This window comes from Chinchilla lanigera, unplaced genomic scaffold (assembly GCF_000276665.1).
Source record: "Chinchilla lanigera isolate Chin_1 unplaced genomic scaffold, ChiLan1.0 scaffold00019, whole genome shotgun sequence".
NCBI lineage: Eukaryota > Metazoa > Chordata > Mammalia > Rodentia > Chinchillidae > Chinchilla > Chinchilla lanigera.
In genome coordinates this window covers 22,155,606-22,180,147 of record NW_004955420.1, presented here as the reverse complement: position 1 = coordinate 22,180,147, position 24,542 = coordinate 22,155,606, and the positions used below count along the sequence as shown (strand labels likewise).

General features: G+C 39.9%; 1 protein-coding gene across 2 annotated transcripts in view; it reads left to right on the top strand.

Annotated features, from left to right (window-relative positions):
* The window catches only part of Map3k13 (mitogen-activated protein kinase kinase kinase 13), a 126,279-nt gene that overhangs the window by 10,515 nt on the left and 91,222 nt on the right, over positions 1-24,542 (top strand). The gene's annotated exons all lie outside the window — the stretch shown is intronic.

The window sequence follows — 24,542 nt, the reverse complement described above, 5'->3', positions numbered from 1 at the left end:
GTGAAGGCCTTGCCTTCAAACCCCAGCACTGCCAAACAAACAAACAAACAACCCAAACAACAAATAATCAAAACAAACGAGAAAACAGAAAATATTAGGAAAATCTTGTAACTTGGTACAGTAGTTACCTTCGTTTTATAACATTGTCTTTATGCCTATGAAACTAATTCTTCAATTTTGTTTTGTTTTGTTTTATTTTGTTTTTTTTCCGGTACCAAGGATCGAACTCACGACCTTGCGATTGCCAGGTAGGCGCTGTGCCGCTGAGCTAAATCCCCAGCCCCAATTCTTCAATTTTGATATTTAATTTTTTTCTAATATTTCTTCTTGATTCTTTTTAATATTTGCCATATCTATGGTCAAGTTTCCTATTTGTTCTTTTCTTCTAGATCTTCTAACATAAGGAGTTATTGTAATGTCAGTTATAAAAATCCATATGTAAGTTAAAACTCTTCAGAATTGTGCACCATGAAAAGCCAAATTTACTATATGTTAATTTACAAAAAAACAGAAAGATTCTGACCTACTTAAAGCAAAAATAATAACAACATATAGTAGTGTTATGAGCATCTGAAGAAGTAAAATATATATAACAAAAGATGAAAAGACAGAATCAAAGTGGTGTAACATGTGAGATAGATTGCAATAAAGTTAAAATGTTAAATCTAAAGTAGTGGTTCTCAAAGTATAGTTTACCAACAAGCAGTATAAGCACTACCTAATACCTTGTTTGTTAGAGGTAAAAGTCTTGGGTTCTATCCCAGACCTAAGCGAATCAGAAACCGAGGGTATGACACAGTAATCTATCTTTGTGATTTTGATGCATAATAAAATGGAAGAGGGGCTGGGGATTTAGCTCAGCGGCAAAAGCGCCTGCCTGGCAAGCGCAAGGTCGTGAGTTCGGTTTCCGGTATCGGAGAAAAAAACAAAAAAAAAAAGGAAGAACCACTGCTTTAGAGTAGGTATTAGCAACTTTCTCTACAAAGGACCAAATAGTACATTCTTTAGGCTGTGTGGGCCATATGCCCTCTGTCTCAACTACTTAACTGCACAAAAACAACCATCAACCACACATAAATGTATAAGAAGGGCTGTATTCTAGTAAAGTATTATTTTTAAAAACAAGCAGTCAGCTGAATTTGGTCTATGAGCTATATCTTGCCTCCCTTGCTTCAAAGCAAACACACACACACACATACAGACACAAACACACACACACATACAGACACACACACAGAAACACACACCCCTAAAACGCTAAAAAGAAAATGAAATATAAATCAACATTAAAAACTGAAACTATGCAAAGCGCTTTAATAATCAGTGGGAATACTTGAGATCATGCATTTCATATTTGTAAATTACCCCCAAAATTCAAGGAAGTGGGGTGATAAGGAGAGGACACACAGAGATACATGTAAGGAAGAAGATCACGTGAGGACAGAAGTAGAGACTGGAGTGCGGCAGCCACAGGCCAGGCACACAGGGATTTCTAGAGGTCTGTAGAAGGTAGGAAGAGTCAAAGATGGATTCTTCCTAGAGCCTTCAGAGGCAGGGACGTGGGCCTACTGACACCTTGACTTTGGACTTCTGGACTGCAGAACCGTGAAAGAAGAAAAGATTCTGTTATTTAAAGCCAACTGGTTTGTAGTAATCTGTTACACTATCTCTAGGAAATGAACATATTCTTTTTTTTTTTTTTAATTTTAAAGAGAGTAGTACATGAGAAACAAACAAATAAAATCATAGAACAGTAGCAGCATACCAGTATCACGAACATAAACAAATCAAAGCAAAAACATTCAAAGTGATACAGGGTCTCAAGACAAATTAATGTGACTCAACAGTGGTTGTTATGTTGCATACCGCTATCCTCAACTACATCCCTCAGATTATCAGATGTAAGAATGAAAGATTGCTCAAACTATTAAAGAGATTAAGAAAATAGTTCTTCAATAAAACATTAGTGATATTAGAGAGTTTCACTAGACAAGATGGTAGGAGTTCACCATTGTGAACATATTGTTTTATCCACTTTCTGCTTACTGTGTTAAGCTCATAGTAGTGATTTTAAGGCAGGTTTATACATATTTCTGATTTGTGACCCATTCAAGAGGTAGAGACCAATTCCCCTCCACTTGAAGGTAGGCCAGACCTAATGACTTGCTTCTAACAAATACTGAAAGAAATGAGAGTGCGTGGCTTTGGAGGCCAGGTCAGGGCTTAGGTGGGCTGCCTGTTTATAATAAAGTTTGGTTGGAATACGCAGACCCTGCCCATTTGTTTTGGCTGTTTTTACACGACAATAACTGAGTTGAGTAGTTGTTGTCTTAGTCACTTTCTTCATCGCTGGGACAAAATACCTCACACCCACAACTTCAGGAAGGAGAGGTTTATTTTGGCACACAGTTTGTGGATGTTTTAGCCCATAGTTAGCTGGCTCCAAAGCAAGACAGCCTGGCACAGGAGCGTGGCAGACAGGAAGCAGAGAATCAGGGAAGAGCAGAGGGGATACCAACCCTCCCAGGCCACCCCACAGCGACCCACCTCGTCCAACCCGGCCCCACCTCCTAGCAGCAAGTCATGTGTAAACCCACCTTAAAACCACTACTATTCACTTAGCACAGTAAGCAGAACGTGGGTAAAAGAAGGCATTGATTTCCGAGGAATAATATAACAGATTACCACAAAGCAGTTGGCTTAAAACAACAGAATCTTTTCTTTTTTCACAGTTCTGGAGTCCAGAAATCCAAAAGCCCCACCTATAAGTGCACGAGGCTCATGGGCGACATCTAGATATAAACCATAACAGTTGTCATACAAACTATACGGCACGCAAACCTAAAATATATACCCTCCAGCCCTTTTAGGAGAAGTTTGCCAATCCCTGACCTAGGTCATGAAAAGTACGGCAGCTTTTTGCATGCTGCTGACAGCTTACTGAGGAAAGCCAGCTGCCATTGTCATGAAGACACTCAGACAGCCCGTGGAAAGGTTCGTGTGACAGGAACCAAGGGCTCCTGCAGACCGCCGTGTGCATGAACAATTTTGGAAGTAGTCCTCTAGTTGAGTGTTCAGATGACTACATTCCCCACTCAGCAGCCTTGACTGCAACTTCATGAGAGACCCTGAGCCAGAAGCACCCACTGGGGCTGCCCTCAGATTCCTGACCCCCCAAAGCTGTATAAGAAAGTAAATGTGTATTATTTTAAACCACTACGATTCGGGAAAAATTGTAATGCTGTAACACAGAACAAATATACCCCTCCTCCCCTTCTGAAGTTTTCAAGTGCAGCCAGCAAGCTATTGAGGGTGGTTTTTAATCTATCCCATAGGCTTTTGCTGTTCTAGAAACATAATGAAAAACAAGATCCGTGTAAGGAAACGCCAAGATGACATATCCAAGGCTTACAGGAAACAAAGGGTATTGGGAGGCAACATCCTAAAATATATTTTTATAATTTTCCTGTCTGATGTTATACTGTATAGTCATTGCTACTGATTTCAGGTGTATAGCCCAGGCTTGTTTGTGTCATAAGGCAGGACGTTTGCTGTTATGTTACTCATGATGATTTATAGAGAAAGGAATAATATAGTGTGTGATTGTAATCTTTATTAGGTGCGCTGCAAGGGATTTAGATGCTTTTTATGAACATAAACCAAGCTGCCCTAACTCGGGGTGGTGTCAAGCTCTGTGGGTGTATAACTTTTCTGTTGTTGCATAACAGTATTATCACAAGTTTAGTGGCTGAAATAACATACATGTGTTACCTCAGTCTTTGGGCTGTGTCCTCTGCTGAGGGTCTCCCAGAGCTTCGATCTAGGTATTGGCCGGAACTGAGCTCTCCCTGGAGGCTCAACTGGGGACCTCGACATTGGTTACAGCATTCAGTTCCTGGGGTTGTGGGTGGTGGCTGTAGGACTGGGCTTCAGGTTTGGCGCTGTTCTCTTTATCTACCTATTAGCTGGAATCTGCCTTCATCTCATAAAGGCCACCCTAGATGCCCCCCAACATTGTCATGTGCTTCCTCATAACTAGCCTGGAGAGAGACTGTAGGTGGGTACTACAGTTTTACATAATATAGTCATGTAATTAGTTGCATGTAATCATGTATGTCCCATGTAGTACATGATACACAGCAGTATATAGTAATCAGTAGAATTACTGTATTCTACTGATTAGGAGAGACCTTACAAGCATATGCATAGTGAAGTAAGAATCCTGAGACCACCTTAAGTGCATATCTGCCACATGGACTTGCATACCATGCAAATTCTACTTTCAAGGTGAACTTACCACCTTATTAAAGATGCCTTCTGTACCTAAAAAGGCAGCGTAGTGCATTGTTCCCATTTTTTCCCTCTTCTCTCTGCTGCAAACAAATGACTCCCAGCAGGGTATTTTTTAATGACTAGAAATGGGATAATAAAAAGTAGGAAGGTTAAAAGGTATACCTAATCCCAAAACACAGCTTTAACCTGAAATGTACTGTAGCTAGAAATAGCTCAGCCTGTGCTAGCTAAAATGACCATGCCTAGCAGGAGCCCCCGGCCCGTTGCTATTAGTATAAAGGTAGCCCATCTCCACAAGGTCAAAGATAGGGTAAAAAAGTTCCGTTTATATCAATAGATACAATAGATCCCAAACGTACCCTTATGTATGCAGTCATTCACTCATTTAGCAACTGCAGCTGCGTGCTTCCCATAGGCAAGGCCCTTGGCGTGGGGCTACTCAGTTTTAAATGTTTATGGTGGATGTTGCATCCTTGGGGAAGAGTGCCCCCCCTCCTGCTATCCCTGCTATGGGCCTGGAAAACGGAGAGATACAGTAAGGACTCAGTATACTGTCCAGTCCCTCTGCTCACACAGTCTCTCCTCGCTTTTTTCTTGAACATATATTACACTGCTCTACTATGTGCCCTACATGGCAGTAGGTACCATAGTAACCAAACTGAGCGCATTCCTGCCTCCTTTCCTTTTATGCCCTACCCAGCTGGGACGCACGCTCAGCCATTCAGTAATCACTTCCTCCAGTCCTCTTTCCTCCACCCTGCATCAACCTTTGGCCCTTTCTCCCCGAATGTGCCCAACGCCGGGCACCTCCCTGGTCCTGTTTTCTGCTTCCATGTTGATTGCTTTTCCTGCTCTGTTGGACCCTCGCTGCTTGCTGGTGGCTGACCTTCAGTTCGTCTGTGCCGTTTCCCACAGTGGCTGCCCAAATCTCGCCCGCTCCCTCCCCCTCCCCCCACCTGGACGCTATCACCTTTCCCTTTGCCTCGCAACCGTGCTGCAGTGCCTCCTCTAGTGTTACAGGATTTCCCAACTTCCTTTCTGTTCACTCATAATCTTTCTGTGCCATACTTTTATTTTTTTGCAAAGCAAACAAAATCATACACACACACACACACACACACACACACCTGCCTTCTGATCAGAGCATTTTAATCCCAAACGCTCTTACGTCCTTAAAGCTTATCCCCTGACCATCTTCACACTAGTGAAAAGACACATTATTTAGTCTAACAGTGTACTACAGCATCATTTCCAGACTCTCTTCCTTAAAATTAGGGTGGGGGGACTGTAACAGGTTTGTTTTCCTCACATACTTACGTGTGCTGCTGTGGTGAGAACACCGAAAATCTACTCTCCCAGCAATTTTCAAGTATGCAATACGTTGTGTATTGTACGTGGTACACTGTCACCATGTTGTACAATAGCTGCTCGGAATTCATCCTCCTAACTGAAATTCTGTATCCTTTGACCAACATCTCCCATTTGCCCCCATATCAAGTGTTTTTAAAGTTAAAATACCAATGAATGTTTATCATTTTAGCAACATTGAAACTTCCCCAAAGTAGTACTTTAGAGATAATTTAGAAATTCAGATTAAAAGAGAAAATAAAACTGCAGAATCCCTATATCCAGAGATAACCATGGTTAGTACTCTGTATATTCTCCTAGTCATATATATGCATGAGATCACATGGTACCTGTTATTGTGTTACCTTCCTGTTATCACTCTTATCACGAATATTGCTTCCTGTTTTTACATATTTTAGTATATAATTTATAAAATTTTTTAATGTTCTGTTATACAGTTTTAACATAATTTATTTAACAAATCCTCCATTGTAGGAGCATTATATTACTGTATTCCTAGGTTTTTTGTTTAAACAGTTATATGATAAAACTTTTATAGCTAGACTTTTTTTTTCGAATTCCAGATTCTTTAAATTCCTCAAAGTTGAATTTGGAGCCAAAAGATATGACTTTTAAAGAATGTTTTTAATTTTAATTTTTTCTCTTTGGGAGATAGTGACATTTTAGGCCTACGTATACCTGTTGCCAAATTGTATCTCAGAAGAGGTATAAAATTTATTTAACCCTCAGCAGGGTTTGAGTACCTGTTTTGCTACACCCTTCCCAAAGAGCATATTCCTTTTCCATGCAGTAATACAAAAGATCTTACCCACTTTGCAAAGAGAAGCTAGTATCATATTTTGTTGTAACTTGCATTTCTTTGATATTCACATTGAACAGTTTTATTAGCCATTGCATCTTTTTGTGCAAGTTAACTGTTCATAAACATTTTCCTTCTCCTCTCTCTACCGTATTAGTATGTTTGTCTATCCTGATTGTTCTTGAACTGCCAACTGTATTTTGTATTTCAACTTCCTTTCTGTTCACTCATAATCTTTTTGTGCCATACTTCTATTTTTTTGCAAAACAAACAAAATCATACACATACACACACACACACCTGCCTTCTGATCAGAGCATTTTATTCCCAAACGCTCTTCTGATGGTTTTGAATAGAGCTTTTCTCAGTGTAAAGGAAGGTAGACTTGTTTTTGCTTATAAAAGAGACCAGAGGTTATCTATACATGTGTGAGCATATACTGTAGCCCAACAAAGACATCTAGTACTGTTCTGTGTAGATTATCTCCTCTTTCTTTACACACTGCCCTTGTGATCATCATTCGGGATTCTGGAATAATTAGCAGTTTAAAGGTAAAGTATGACATTCTTGTTTTGTTTTGTTGGTACCAGGAATCGAACTCAGGACTTTGCGCTTGCCAGGCAGGTGCTTATGTCACTGAGCTATATTCCCGGCAAAGTGTGACATTTATCTTGGTCTTATAAATTATTTTCAATAATATTAGTGTACCATGTTTTCTCTTTCATGTTTTTCAAGCATAATTTTTTTGTCTGCAGTAGGTGGCAGCAGCAGCAGCATTCCTTCTTTCAGTTCTGCATGTAAAGAGGCATTCATAGCGGAAAATGTCAAAGAACTTACCCTAATGCAGGAGCCCATGACTGAAATTTTGTTGAGCTCCAACATGTACTTTCAGGGAAAAGGCACTTTATTTTTCAAATGTCCCAATATTTTGTAATTACTAATAGTATATTTTACTGTTTGTTTTTTTCTGGAATCTGGCTTTTTCCTTCTGCTGCTTTTTATACTTATTTATAGTGAAAGATACTTCAAGACACCAGCCTCTGTTCAAGAGGAATGGCCTTTTTAGATGACTTTTATCTACTTTTTTTTTGGGGGGGGGTCTTTTTTGAGACAAGTTCTCACTATGCAGTTCAGGCTGGCCTTGAGCTCACTTTCTAACCCAGGCTGGTCTCGAACTCGTAACGATCCTCCTGCCTCAGCCTCCCGAGTGCTGGGATTACAGGCGTCCGCCACCACACCCTGATGACTTTTATTTACTACCGAGCCTTAATTTAATAAACTAAAAACACGTGCTAGGAAAATACTGCCTTTTTAGACTGCTGCTTTCCTTATGAATGGTCTTCCACGGGGCTTCACTTTGCTAACTTTAAATTCAGGTCCACCAGAGTATGTCTGTGGATTGTAATAGTCCCCCTGAAGTTAGCCACAGCCTGTGGTCCTTTCAGGACAGGAGCACTGAGTCCTACCAGAGCAGGTCTGGGGACGTGGCTGCGTTGTGTCCAAGCTCCACTGCCGGGTGGTCATGAAGTTCCACAGGCCAGAAGGGTGACTGTGAGAGAGGCCCAGTGGTTGTGGGTTTCGAGGAGGAAAGAAGAACCCTTGTTATCCCAGCCAGTTGAGAGGTAATGGTGAGGGTGATGGCGGTGAGGGCAGATTGTTCAAAATCAGGTGCAACCCGAGGCTATATGAAAAAATGTAAGCAATGGCTGGCTTTTCTACCTGTTATTAAGACAGATGAGGCTTCAGAGTAAGAAAGAACAGATTGAGAGTCAACAAAGCGAAGATAGTCTGGAGGGGTTTTTCCTACTCCACAGAGTGTCATGAGGTATTCTTTCACCCTTAATTCATGTGACGATGTATTAAGAAAGCTGGGCACGGTGGCACCAGCCTGTAATCCTAGCACTCTAGGAGGCTGAGGCAGGATGATTACAAATTCAAGCCCAGACTAGGTTATTTTGACTTAGTGAGACCCTGTCTCAAAGGTAAAAATAAAAAAGGGTTGGGGGTGTAGCTCAGTGCAAAGGTCCTGGGTTCAAAAAAAGGAAATTTTCCAGGTCTAGACTTCAGGGCAGGGACTGTATGTTTTGCCAGCACTAACTGAGTACTCAGCAAACAAGTGAATCAGTGAAGTTAATTTCCACACAGTGTCACATTCTGACCTTTCAGATCTCCCTAAAACCGCTCTCTGCTCTCCAGCAGGCTGACTGCATTCAACGAAGTAGCACCAACTCTTTCCGCTTAGTGAGGGCATGACCTAGGAGGTTTCCGGTGAAGGCGATTATTACGGGTGATCAGCACAGGAAAGATCCCTTGGCTGGAGGCTTTGAGGTGATTTTTAAAAGACTGAAGGATCAACTATTTTCATACTTCCTCAGAAAGCTTTTTTGAACGAGAATTGAAACTATATTTCCAGGCCCTAGCTTTCTAATTAGTTTTCAACAGAGCACTTATGGGTTGATTTAAGTATTCTTGCACCATATTTTCTGTATTTCTAATGCACTTAAGCAATCAGGGCATTGCTGCTGTCTTTCATGACTATTTTCTTTTATACCTTGTTGGACCTGTAACCCTAATTGCTTGGATCTGTGTTTCTTGTTCATTCATCTCTATTACAGTAGTACCATATAGTGATGCTAGTATTTTCTCATGTGTTAGATTTCAGATAACTATTGAGACAAAACATATGATTTTAAAACTCATGTTTAGGGCAATATTCTGTGTCCCACTCAGTACATCTTAACTGATTGTGGCAAAGAAAGAAAGAGGCAGCATTAGTGGCTATTGTTATCAGACAGAAGATGTAATACAAGGAACGCCGGGTGACCTGGGATGGATTCCTGGTTCTGCTACAAATTTCAAGACTATGCAAAAAGCTCTGAGCCTCTGTTTCCTCTTCTGTAAAATAATAATAATAATAATAATAATAATAATAATAATAAAGAGGACAGAATAGAATGAGTTTAAAGTTTCTCACAACTCCTTGATGGAGTTACTGATTCTTCCCAGAATGTCTTTGAGCAATCATTGCTTATTTATCTCCATAGCAATATACCAGCTAGCAGCAGGATATATTAGTTGGGGTACTAACTAAGCAGCAGGAACAAAATCTCAAACAAACTGATGGTTCAAAAAAGGGAAAATGTCATTGCATTTGTCACTAACAATCCGAAAGTTGGCTGGTATTCCAGGACAGATAGCCTTGATTCAGTGGACTAATTGAAGCCCAGGAGTACTTCTGTGCTGTTGCTCTGCCATTGCCAGGGGTACTGACAGCATCTCCTGGCAGAGGCTGACTCAGTGTGGGAATGGGATCGGAGTGGGGCCCAGGACAAGTAGATTTTCCTCTGAGAAGACCTAGTAGTTTCAGACATCACTCTCACATTCTAGAACTTACGAATGAGGTCACATCTACCTCTACCAGGAGAATAAAGAAGTCTTTAGCAGAATAACTCTGTATGCACCTAAACTTTGAAAAGTGGGTGTGGGGGTCAAGGGTTCTCTAAAAAGAGAGAAGATTGGATACTGGGGGACAGTGTCTACTAATATGCTTTTTGTTATGACTTTGAGCCACTATAACACTTCTAATTTTCTATTTATTGTGTTTCTTATCCACTAAAACAGGCTGAATTAGAATCTGTGACTTATCCCTATGTGTATACCAAACACATTAAGGTATCTTGAACATAGATGTCGTGCAACAAAAATCTGCATATTTGATTTCTACACTGGTTTTGCACAGGGGCTGGGGATTTAGCTCAGCCGCACAGCACCTGCCTGGCAAGCGCAAGGTCGTGAGTTTGATTCCCAGTACCGGAAAAAACAAAAACAAAAACATTGGTTTTGCACAGTAGTTAAGAAGGCGTTGTGCCCAGCTCCCTCCCCTGCTCCTGTACTCTGCTCTCCTTATTCCTTAGAGAGTGTTACAGGCAGAGCTTTCATTCTCAGTCTAATTGAAGAGACTGGATCAGACCCGAGGAAGCAGTAAAATTTAAAAATGTATTATAGATTGATTTGGGGCAGGTGACTATTAGAAGCAACTTCTGTCTTTTACTACTACAGGTAGTAATAAAGACAGCACTGCCCTGTTTGAGGCAGTATAATTACATGTAATGGATACCAAGAACTTTCCAGTAAGGCTTTATTATTTGGTTTGAAGCATATAGCTAGGATATAATATTTAATGATATTAATGAGTAAATACTAAAGTGGATTTTTTTTCCTTGAAAGATTTTTAAGTTCTGTCTTCTTTACTCCCTTAATTAATGGTTTTGTTTTTCGTTGTCTTTTCTGTAGTACTTGGGATTGAACCCAGGGCCTTCACACTGAGTTATATTCCCAGCCCTTTAAACTGCCCAGGTTGAGCTCAATTTGCAATTCTCCCACCTCAGCCTCCAAGAGTACTAGGATTACAGGCCTGTGGCTCCATGTCTGGCTCCTTAATTAATATAAAGTGTGAGCCTATTAATGGATAGTCATATAAGGTTCATTTTCAAATCCAGTGCTACCGTTTCCTGTGTCCATGTTCACATCTTAGCCTCTCCAGTGTCCGTTCTTTCTCTGCCGTACTTGTACACTATCATCTTATATTGAATAACAAGTACAAGGATGTGCCTTAGCAGTTTTACGGTTGATATGAGCTACCTTGGCAGAGTTGTCCCCGCACTCTCCTATCCAGTTTCCCCCAACCCTTCCTCTGCGTGGTGCAACTGCAGCCTACCTCCTTATTGTAACTGACTCTATGATCTGGCTCAAAATGATCGTTCCGTCTGGAAGAACAGAGATTTAATCCAAATCCTAGGTAAGAGGGTGGCAGTGCAAACCAGGAGTGGTAGAACAAACTCCAGCAGGGTGTGTTTGTGTAAGGACAAGCCCTTATTCCCTCTACAAACATGCCACCTTGCCAAAGACAAGCAAATCGCAGGTACAGTACTAGTTATAGTCTGGGCTGGGGAGAGTGGCTCTGGGCCTTTCCTCAGCTTCACACCACATTCCCAGTGCCCTTGCCGAGGTTTGTGGTGAGAAATCTGTCACTCATATATTTTTCTCCAAGGGGTTTATGTTTTTCCCAAAGGGGTGCAGACACATTTTTCTGCTCAGGACTGATTCTCAGCTCTCTGTGTCAACGGAGGACAGAAGAGAATACCATTGTGTACCTAAGCTGTCTCATCCCACTGGGCCCTAGGGAGACAAATCCAGAGGGGGCTTTCGTAGGTATCAACGAGACTGGAGCGGTTACAGGAATGCCAGGTGTGGACTGAATGTTTTGCTGTGGATAGGATCGTCCCAGGCAAGGAAGACTTCCGGCCCCAAATTTCAGTTCATTTCTTTCTGGTATTTTCCGACCTCAAATAAACACTTCTATCTGCCCCACTAATTTAGGATTTTCACCATTTCATAGTTACTTGTTTCTCCGAAGCTCCTTGATACCAGAAGTTGGGTTTCTCAGCACCGCATCGCCACTTTTAAAAATTCATCTGCTGTGGGGCATAGCTCAGTGGTAGAAGGCTTGCTGCGCATGTGCAAGGCCTGCATTCATTTCCAGCCCCGCAAAAATAAGCAGATAGCCAGACAGAAAGGTTGCATATTTAAATTTTAATAATGAATGTCTATGACAAGACTCGTTACCGATTATTATTTCTGGAATTTAAGAAACTGAAGCTCTAAAACAGAACAATGTAAAGAAGATATTTTTAGCACAAGAGGCGTAGTTATATGGAATTTACAGAATGGCAAGAAAGATATGCATTAAATGTATATATCATAGAATAGTGACTTTTTTTTTTAACATTTTGAGCCGTGACCTATGGTGAGAAATATAACTTTCAAAGTGTCACACAGGTGACAAGTTTTCTGAAACGCTATATTTAACCCTTCCACTTCAGGTATACTATTTCCCATTCTATTCTACTTTATCTCATTTTAAAGGTACTAGTAAGGACCCGCCAAAGTAATTTCATGGTCCTCTAACAGGTTACAACTACAGACTGAAAATCATTTTCTTAAAACATCCTTTCTATATCATATGGGTCAAGAATGTATTTTGGTCATCATTTTGAATCAAGTATTTGTTTACCTTAAAATGGAAAAAGAATATTGCACCCCCTTCTAAATTCTTAAGCATATGGACAAAACACACTTGTATTACTAAGTAGAGGTATTTGTATTGTTCACTCTTTTCCTTTAAAATATCAGAAAGTATTATTCAATTATTTTGAAACACATAAAAATGTTTTTGCCTGTGTGTAAATTTTCTTGGTGGCCTTCTTAAAGCAAAATCAACATATAACAAATGACACATATTTAAAGTGCCTAATTTGATGCATTTTGACATAACTGTACACCTGTGAACCCCCCACCTCAACCAAAATAATGAACACCACTCTTCAGTAACTTCCTCAGACCCCTGTGTAGTCTCTCTGCAACACCCCCCCACACAACTTCACAGCCATTGCATGCTTTCTGTCCCAGTGTTTAGTCTGTACTTGCTAGAATTTATGGAGTCACAGAAGATGTGCTCATATCTGGCTTCTTTCACTTGGCATAGCTATCCTGAAGCTCATCCACACTGTAGCATGTATCAGTAGCACGTGCCTCTTTATTGCTAAATAGTGTCCCTGTTGTATGTATACAAAGGGTAATCAAAATATATGGTGGATGATTAAATTTTTAAAAATTCATTACATTAGTCTCCCTCAAAATACTTCACCTTGCTTCAAACACACTTATCCCAAAGTTCTTGCCATTTTCTAAAACAGTTCTGGAAGTCTTCTTTCTTGAGTGTCTTTATGAATGTGATAAAAAAAAAATATATAGTGAATGCTCATAAAAACATGATGGTGTGTCCTCATCCACCGTACTCACCAGATCTCACACTGTGTGACTTTAGGCTCTTTTCTAGATTAAAATGACCATGAAAGATAAATGTTTTAAATCAATTCAGGACATCAAGACAGTCAACACAGCACAACTATTGAATTTTTTTCATTCATCTGTTGATGGACATTTAGATTACTTTCATTTGTGGACCATTACAAAGAAAGCTGCTAGATGGTTGTGTACATGTTTGTCAGCCTTTCTGTTGCTGAGATAAAATGCTCGACATGCACAACTTAAAAGAGAAAAAAATTTATTTTGACTCACAGTCTCAGAGGTTTCGGTCTGTAGCCAGCTGGCTCCTAGGCGGAAGTGGCATGGTGGCAGGGCATGGCGGAGGAGAGCCAATCACCCCCAGGGAGCCAGGAAGCAGAGAGCAGGGGAAGAGCAGGGGGAGTGATATATACCTTCAAGGGCACGCCCCTAGCGCCCCACTCCTCCAGCCACCCTCAGCTCCTCATAACATTAACTCATCAATGGGTTAGTGCCCTGTGGTCGGATCATCTTCCAAAAGCTCCACCTCTGAACACATAAGCTTTGGGTGGGAGGGGGAGCTTCTTTTTATCTACACCATAACCATGTAAATGTCTTCATATAGGTAAATACCTAAGAGGAGAACAGCTGTGTCATATAGCATGTGTGCGTGTAACATATTAAGAAATACAGGCTGTGTTTTAGCAGCCTGTGTTTTAGAGCTGTTTTAGCAGCTCTTGTAAATGAAAAGATAAGACAACAAGCTTCTTGAAAAGATCCACTGGGGTCCAGAATAGTGGCACATGCCCGTAATCCTAGCTACTCAGGAGGCTGTGGCAGGAGGATCTCAAGTCAAGGTCAGCCTGGGCAATTTAGCAAGACTGTTTCTCAAAACAGAAATAGGGCTGGGGATGTAGCTCAGTGATAGAATTCATGCCAGGACCTGGGTTCAATCCTCAGTATCAGACAAAAACAAAACAAATACAAAAAGACCTACTGGGATTGACATCTTATTTTTTGTTTTTTGTTTTGTTTTATTTTTCTCCGGTACCAGGAACCGAACTCACGATCTTGCGCTTGCCAGGCAGGCGCTTTTGCCACTGAGCTAAATCCCCAGCCCTGGGATTGACATCTTGCATCACACCTCTAGCATGTAGCTTGCTCTTTCACCCTGTGTCTACAGCACCTCGGACCTGGGAGACAATGATCTTTCCCTTGTAAGTCTTATGAGATTATTATGTCTTTAAATCCAAGCCTGGTTTAAGATCTTTATGATCCCAAGCACTGAGAAACATTATCTCTTGCCTGGATATTAAGTCAAAATTATTAAACAATGCTATGTGTATAATATAAATAATAAAGCCCAATAAATTCTCATTTTCTCTAAAATAACAACTTAGATTCACTTCATGAAACACGTTCCAACAAATTGGTTTTTCATTTGCCTACTGCTATTCTTACACTATCACAGATGGGGCTGCCGGGCACCCCCCTGGTGCTTTCTCATGGGCCTGTGATCATACTCTTGAAATAGGTTTCTGCAATAATTACTGTCTGGTTTGCTTTTTCAGATGGGGTCTCACTGTATTGCTCAGGTTGGCCTCAAACTTGCAATCATCTTGCCTCAGTGGCTAGAATTACAGGTGTGTGCCACCGTGCCTGACAGCAGAACTTTCTAAGTGGATGATTATGTGTATGTCATCATGTGTAATTGTTTGTGTCTGGATACCTCTAGTGTGCATCCCATTTAAATGATCTCTTTTTCTTACATAGGCTGGCATAATAAGGGAATAGTTTGGTTTGTTATTGTTGTTATTTTGTTTTTGGTTTTTAGGGGACTGAATCTCTCTCTATGTAGTTGAGGCTGGCCTCAAACTCACAGTGATCCTCTTGCCTCAGCCCGCTGAGGGCTAGGATTACAGGTGTGCACCACCACACCCAGCTAGAGAATAGGTTTTGGAGTCTGCTCCCTTTTTTTTCAAATTGGCCTTGTGACTGAGCTTTTCTATGCTTCACATTTCTCATCATAAAATGGGATGAAAAGATCTACCTTAAATCATTATGAATTGAATGAAACGTTTATGTGGGGCTCTTGGCCCTGCACTTAACATATAGCACAAATTGATAATTTATAGCTGTATTATTGTACTCAACAATAGTGCTTGTCATTGATGCAAGAGTGTAATGGCACAGATAATTCAAATTAGTAAATGATAAAATAATTTTTCACTTGGGACAAAAAGTTCTTTGGCAGATTCTTCGCCATTCTACTTATATTTTGCTTAGGTTGAAATTCCTTCAGCATACATAGACTAATCAAAAAGGAGGAAGACCTACAAATAGATATTTAGACAAGGAAAACTGGGAATTGACTTTAACGTGAAATCAGAAAAAGTAAAGATAATAGGAAAAATAGATTTTTATAACCTTTGAATGGACATGTAATAAATGGTTTAAGAGAAACAAAGTTACAATCTGTCAACCTCAGAATGAGACTAACCAATGAGAAAATTCATGCCTGGCACAATATCATGTGCCTATAGTCCCACATTCTTGGGAGGCTGAGACAGGAGGATCTCTTGAGCTCAATAGTTGGAGACCAGCCTGGCTAACATAGTGAAACTCTATTTCAAATATATATATATATATATATATAAGGCAGAGCTTGCTGTTAAGGGGAAGTACTGGGTCTTAAGAATGTTGAACATTCAATGATGACAAAGACAATGATAAAGTATAAACACTAAGTGAGAATTAAAAGATAGAATTTGAAAGTTAATCTACAAAAGTTAGTGTCAGGACAGGAACTCGAGTGGTGCATGGACTCTGATTTTAATCTGGCTTTGTTGAGTGTGACAGAAGAGAATTAATTAATGACACTGTGTTAATAAGGACTCTTAAAAATAAAATAAAATTAAATAACAAAAAATAAATAAAATTAAATAAAAAAATAAGGACTCTTGGCTGCAAGGGACAGAAACCTATATCCACTGGTTTAAGTTTAACACAGTAAAGTGGGGGATCAGCCAAGAGCCCCGCTGAGTCATTGTCTTGAAACCAGCTGGTGTTCAGTCTCTTGTCAGGAAGCTGCCTTCTTTTCTGTTCCTCTGCCCTATACATGGACAAAGCTGACCGCTGTCTGCTTACATTGTCCTTACAGCTAATGTCCTGGTAAAACACATACTCATTCACTCCCCAGTAGCTGTAGCAGGCATCTTTGGGCAGATCCAATGGTGTTCACTGGCTCACTTGGGCCATGCCTCCGTCCTTTCTTTAACCTTTGCTGTGGAGGACCACCTGGATGACTCCCCTTGAAAGAAGAGCAGTTATCTCCATTTGGGCTAAACCTGGCCCTGTTTCCATGTATTGATATGTACGGAGCTGGCTAGGACTTTTCCTTATCTCTTTAATCGGCTTTGAGCAATGCAAATGGGTCCAGGCCGAGGTGCTGATGTGTAGTCTTTGAAGCAAGGCGACAGGTCAGTGTTACCCCACCCCCATAGCTCCCAAAAATATGTGTGAACCGGGTGGATGGAGAACTGCTCTGGGATCAAGTCTTGAGATAAGAGGCTATGACTTCCCGGGGCATAAAAGATTACACATCAAAGCTGAAGCACTGACCCCAAAACATGAGATACTATCTCTAATTGTGTTATGCAGATTACTCCTTCTGCATACCCTTCTCTCTGCATATTGCAGAGGTGACTTCAGACCACCTACCTACGCAGATCATGGCACTTACATACTGTGAAAGTCACTCATCCTTGAGCTACTCTCCTTGTCAAGAATTAGTAAAACCCAGGTTAGGCCAAAGTGATGGAAATGAAGCAGTTCTGAGAAGGATCTAAAATTAGCCAACTGGCTTTCTATGTTTACTTGTGAGTCTGTCCAAGACCTAGGCCTCTTGCAGTGGATTCCCAGTAAGCGAACCTCTATGAGTCACTGGTCCCAGCTGAGGCCTGTAGTGGCCTGTGATGCCATGATGCCTCAAAGGACAAAACAAAACCACAGCTGAGGACACCCGGCTCCAACCCCTATTAACTCGATAAAGACTGCACCTGTAGGCATATCACTCCTTCTGTGAAGGTCAACCGGGAGATACGAAAACCTGGTTCTTCTAAATTAACATAATTTATTACTTGGAGAAGTCCTTGAACTGACTCCCAAGGTCCTGCCCTGTTTCCCATGCTTTCCACTCTAACCCCTTCCTTTATGTGAAAACCAAATAAATACAAGCTGCCCAAAGAAGTTGTTTGTCTCAACTCCCAGAGAATCTTGAATTCTGCTAGAGGATTTTGATCCTCCTGGACCCCTAAAAGTCATACCACTTCTCTCTTTTATTTAAGTCTTCACCATCCACTTGTTTGGGAGGTTGCAGGCCTGATCAGTCCATGATATCGAGGCCTTTGTTTGGTAAGCCGTCATCCTACCTGGACTTAGGACCCCCTCGGCTCCCAAAACTATCAATATGCCTTAATGTCTTTATTCTCACCGTAGGTTGCACTGGAAGCGGTAGATTAGAATTAACTTGCTAGAATTTCAGTAACTTTTCCGTGTATTATAAATATAAACCCTCTCAGACCACCACACGGACTGGGAAGTACTCACTATACTTTGCGGCTGAGGAGATGAGTTAGGCAGCCGAAAGCCACAGGCTCCCTTTATGAGCAGTGTCTTCTGGGGGACGTGCTCCATCTGAACTGCACAGCCTGAAAGTGGGGGCGGAGGCAGTTCCTTCACATGGAGAAGATGGAGAACGAAACTTGCACGCTAGATGTCCCCCACTCTTGTGCCGCTCTCTTCTGTTTTGTTGCCTGCACTGTGAAGCAAAATAGAAATGACAACTTGTATTTAGCTAAAGGGGAGAATTTAAAATAGCATCAGAATAGAAGTTAGATGGTTCAGGGTGTTTTTTTTCCATGAGCTCCCAGAAAATAGTTTCTCCCTCTCTCTCCTTCTCCTCCTCTCTCCCTCTTCCCTGTGGCTAGAAGCCACGGCCTCATGTATGCTAAGCACATGCTCTACCACTGAGCTACATCCCCGTCCTGAAAGTAGTATGAACTCGCTGTGAGTGAGTAATGTATAAAGATTCCTTTTGTGAGCCAGGCATGGTGGTGAACGCCTGTAATCCCAGCACTTGGGAGGCTGAGGCCGGAGGATTGCTGTGAATTAGAGGCCAGCCTAGGCTGCAAAGTGAGTGATGTGAATTCGAGGCCAGCCTAGGACACATAGTGAATTCAAGGGCAGCGTGAATTCTGTCTCAAAAAAAAGAAAATTACCTTTGCTTGTAAATATGTAAAATACCTTATAAACTCATATTAGTCCTACAAAAGTTTGGTGTATGCTCCTTACCACAGTTTATATGTTTGTATGAAATAGTGTATTTTGAGGATGTTGAATATTTTATTAATTGAGAAATCCATTTGCTTTTGATTTGCTTTAGAGCACTTTACATTATAGATCAGAGAATTCTTTTTTTTTTTTTTTTGTTTGTTTGTTTTTTTCTCCGATACCAGGAACTGAACTCACGACCTTGTGCTTGCCAGGCAGGCACTTTGCCGCTGAGCTAAATCCCCAGCCCTATAGATCAGAGAATTCTTAAATTCCTCATTTATAGTCATCTTCTGACAGGAGTAATCATTAAAACTTCATTAAGCTGTTAAGATTTATCCTAAGTAGCATATAAAATCACAAGGAAACCTGCTTTTGCCTAGCTAACTAGATATTTATTGTTCTTTAAAAAAAAAAATTGAAGAGGGGCTGGGGATTTAGCTCAGCAACACAGTGCCTGCCTGGCAAGCATAAGGTCATGAGTTCGATTCCCGGTACCGGAAGAAAAACAAAAACAAACAAAACAAAATTGAAGAGTTCAAACCCAGTTAACTCATGGTACAGTCTTCTAACTTTGCCATAAATATGCGTAGCTTTAGGGTGTGTGTGTGTGTGTGTGTGTGTGTGTGTGTTACTAAGGATTGAACCCGGGGCCTTGTGCATGGTGGGAAAGCACTCTACCACTGACTTACACCTCCAGTTACTCCCCGCTCCTTCTTTTTAAAAATTTTGAGACAGGGTCTCACCTGGTTGCTCAGGCTCGTCTTGAACTTGCTATCTTCCTAGTAAGCCTTCCACGTAGCTGGAATTACAGGTGTGGGCTGCTGCATCTGGCTAGGGTTTTCTTCTATTTCTTTATTTTATTTTTTTTATTTTAAAGAGAATAAAAAAACTAACAGAATAACAACAACATAGACAAAAACAAACCAAAGTGATAACAATAAAAATGATACAGGGTTTCAAAATAGAATGATAGGAGTAACAGTGGATGTTATATTATATATTATTATCTTCAATGAAGTTGCTCTGATTACCAGATGTAAGAATTGCAAGATTGATCAAACCATTAAAGAGAATAAAAAATAATTTAAAAAACATTAGAAACTATGCAGAGCTTCACTAGACAGGATGGTAGGAATTCTCCAAGGGTTGTTACATTGCATATTGTTGTCTTCAAATTAGTTGTTCAGATTACCAGATATAAGCATGCAAAATTGGTCAAAAACATTTAAGCATTAACTGTTCTTTTCAATAAACCATTAGACATCAGTGGTACAATTATCCCAGCTATCCATGCATATATTTATGAAGTGATTTATATATATATATATAATTCCAATCATCAAGTCATATATATATATAAAACTTCAATATAATATATATATTTAGGGTTTTCTTCTATCATAAAGATGATTGCAGAATTTTCCAACATGAGACTTTTATCTTTTAAAAAATTTATAGATGTGTACTAGTACAAATTTTTATGTATACTATGCCTTTTAAAAATAATTTGAGATGTTTATCATGAAGCAAATACAGATATATTTATATATGAATGAGGCTAACAAAAGGGAAGACAAACTCAATACAAGGAAGAGAAAGTAAAAATGCTAATAACCAAACAGAAGTGTATATGGAGAACATAAAGTTGGCTCTGAGCTTTCCAGCAGCACGGACAAAAAAAGGAATTCAGTGGATTACACTGTTGTCATCTAAAAAGTAGACACCTAACAATTCTTCAAAAGCAGAAAACTTCTCCTTGGTATGAAATTGTAATACAAATTCTTCATGTGAAGTTTGTACACAGGAGACATCATGCAGGTTAATGAACAACACAGAAGGACTATGGCTCTACCTTATGAAAAATCAGACTTGGTGTTAGTGATTCTACTAAGGGGTGTTAGACTACCATTTACATAGTATCTAACTTTCTGATTCTCTCCTTTAATACAAGAATAGATTTTAATGATACTTCAAAAATATTTTCCCTTAGATGTTTCTTAAAAATCACTCTCAGATAATCATTTAATCAGAATTGGACTGGAAAGGATGAATAGTCAGCCAAGCTTGACTAAGGAAGGATTCACGCGCTTTGGATCAGAAACAGGGCAGGTTAGGGTTAACGTTCTGATGTGGACGTGAGGAATTCTGACTAGTGTCCTCTCTTAGTAAACATTTTTTCCATGTTAGTTGATATCCTTTCATGCAATCTATGTCTTCATGTAGAAAAACATTATGTAGCTGCTAAAACAAAGGGACAGAGCTCTTGGTCAGGTAGTTTAACTATCTCAAGGTTTTTCCCCTCTCCGGTTAAGAGAGTACAGTATTCCCCAATCTCCTGAAAGAAAATGATTTGAATCAGGTTTTCTTTGGAAGCAGCATGACTGCTAGATATTTTTTAAATGTTCTGAAAAGATATGTTCAAGTTTTGTTAAAAGCAAAACAAAGATATTATATTCTTTCCTATAATTATGAGTCCTGAACCTGTAGAGCTATTGAAACTTTTCTTATAGAGGAAGTACACAGACCCATGGTCTTTGGATCACAACAAACAAAAGCAGCTACTGGTATTATTTATTAATTATCCTCTACCTTCCAATGCTGCATCAAACTGTTCACTTGTGTTATTTTATTTAACTATCACATAATAGTATAGCCTATTATTATCTCTATTTTTCTCAGGAGAAAACTGACACAGGTATACATAGGCCTACATAACTAATAAGTAGCAGAGACAGAATGTGAACCTAGATTTCTCTACCAGCTTTTACTACTACATGCTGATATCTGTGAAGGAAATCTGAGTCTTGTGCATTAGCAGCGAAGTCACTACACTTTCTCCTGGTATTTCCACCATAAATTGCAACTGAGTCATAACACTTTGGACCTCACTTAGATCCTGGAGTGCGTGAGTGCGTGTCCATGGCAGTGCTGGGGATTAAACCTAGGCCCTTATTCGAGTACTTTACCACCGAGCCACACCCCTAGGCCAGATTCTGGCTTAAATGAATCATTTTCCTTTTACAAAAAAACATAATTTTTCTCAAAACACAAAAACTATAATAGTTCATATTTGTGTGTGTGTACATATGTAATATATATGTATGTGTGGTACTGGGGATTGAACTCAGAAGCTTCCCACTGAGCTAGGTCCCTAGCCCTTTGTACTCTTTATTTTGAGACAAGGTCTCCCTAAGGCACTAAGTTGCCCAGGCTGGGCTCAAACTTTCCACCCTCCTGTGTCACAGGACCCAGCAACTCATATTCTCATAGAATAATTATACTTTCATTTCTATACTTAGATTTTATCTAGTAATGAGTTTTTAAGTATCTTCTTGGATAAGAAAATCAAAATCATCTTCTAGCCCTTATTGAAATTTGAAGAGATTCATTTGATTCTTGAAAGCACTTACCTTGATCATAGTTTTTTTTTTTTCATACTGGGAATCAAACTCAGAACCTTGCGCTTGCCAGGCAGGCACTAGTGCCGTTGATCATAGTTTTGTAGTCCTCTGCATGCCCACCACTTTGGGGTAAAAAATTACTTACTATGATGGGACCTAACTTGCTATTTCTAGAGGTGTGCTGTCCCATGTGATAGCTAGTAACCACATGTGACTATTTCTTTTTAAATTTTTAATTTAAGAATTCAGTTTCTTAAGTATACTGGGCAGATGTCAGATGCTCAGTGGTCAAATGTGGCTATGGTCTTAGTGCAGGTTATCAAGATTTCCATCACCACAGGAGATTCTCCTGGGAAGTGCTGCCCCAGGGTGTCCATTTCCCATGCCCCCCTCCCTACCTTCCTTTGCCCGCCAAACAACAATGGTTCCCTCCAAGAGTGACTTGTATGACTTCCATTATCTTCCTAATGGTTTCCCATGATATTTGACATCAAGGAACCTGTTGGCCCAGTTGATATTTCTTTTTTTTGTTGTTTTGTTTTGTTTTGTTTTGTTTTGTTTTGTTTTGTTTTGTTTTGTTTTTCTCTGGTACCGGGAACCGAACTCACAACCTTGTCAGTTGATATTTCTGTGGTACAGAGAAGAGTGCTAATCCCGGACAAGTTCATCTCACTAACACAGCAAATCTGTAGAGCCAGCCAGTTTTTATTCGCCACCCGTCTTAGGTGATTGTTCTTAGAAGCACTTATAGACTGTTTTGTTGAACTGCTGGAGAGATTGTCTCCATCCCTGGTGGTCTTACTGTTAGCAGTGATGTTGCTATTGGATCTTAAAACTAATGTGTTAGCTTCTATAACAGTGGCGACGAAGCTATGGCACATGTGTTATTCGTTTTTCTTTTAAGACAAAGATGTTAATGTATGAGTTTTTTCTAAACTGACACCTCAGTATTCAGGTTTAATTGCAGTGCTGGCACTTTGCAATAACACGTAGGTTTAAGGTTGCAATTTGGGCACTTGTCTCTAAAAGGGTCACCATCACTGTTCTATAACATATTTGGCTTTTTTAAAAACATGTTTTCTTGGGGTATGATTGACATACAAAAAGCTGTCTACGTTTGAATGTATACAACCTAATGTGCTTTTGGCCATCTTTTGACATAATCCACAATAAAACTATCTGGACTAATGGGACCTATTCATCTGTAGGATCTGAGGAGAAAAGGTGAATAAATCTGATTCTTTTAGTGTATCCTAGTTGGCTTTGGTTGTTATTAAAAGAAGTAGAAATGCACATTCTTCATCTCCTTTCCATTTATTAATTCTAAAATAATCTTGATATAGTAGATATATTGATATAGGCCTATATGGTATGCTCAGGCCCACTGGGAATGTACAGTACTATAGTACATTCTATATTCTAATGTACCAATACATATACGATATTGTATGAGTATACCATATTGGCCTTGAGCACACCTATCTTACATGGGTAAATGTCTTTGGTCCATCTTGTCTTTAGTGATATTCCCTAGTAAACTCCATTGGAGAAATTTGTTGGCTGTGTTTGCCAGTGATATTCTATTGCTCAAGTACATCGCAAAACATTACACTGGATGTCTTTGCTGTGTGTAAAATAATCCTAGGGAGTTTTCCCTTCTCAGATGAATGAAGCACTGTGCAATACTTACTCGTGGTCAGACCTGGGCCCTCCAGACCATATAGAACAGGCACCTACTTTCTTGGCTGTACAAATAATGTTTGAGAGATAGAGCGGATCTCCATTCAGAATGTTCTTGGTCATACAGCTGTTTTTGCTGCTAATAATAAGACTCCTTCCTGAAAGTAAAATTTGCCCAAAGATTCCTTATGAGCCGTTTTGGTGCCTTCATATCAGAAACTGAGTAAACCAATGAGGAAACATTGTACTGTGTTTAAGTATAGCAATGAATCTCTCTCCTACGTTCACTTTAGCGCATCACAAAGGTCAGCAACACGCTATAGCATACAAAACATTCAGACTTACGTAATATTGGCTTAAGTAGTTGTGTTTTCTTTGTCACTCAGTTATTATTCCTGTGCAACCTTTCTTTACTGTTTCGGTTTCACAAGTCCTGTTCCGGAGTGTGTCCCTGTCTCCTGGTCACCAGTTTTGGAAACTATTTTCTTGACTTTGATTTTTGATTTTTTTGAAAACCACATCAGGCATATTTCTGGACAGCAAAAAAGGGTTAAAGAAAATAGCTGTAACAAACAAATTTCTTCTATATGCATTTTTTGGTAACATTGATCCCATCGAAATTCCATTTTGATTCTTTCATTCAATAGCAATAATAATGTTTGCACGACTATTACAGCTTGAAACACACACACACACACACACACACACACACGCACACACGCACACACGCACACACACGCTCTCCTCAAGCTGCCCGTCTGGGGTAAGGCAGTGGCAGACGCCTGATTGGCGAGCTCTGTTTATTCTGTGACCAGATTCCT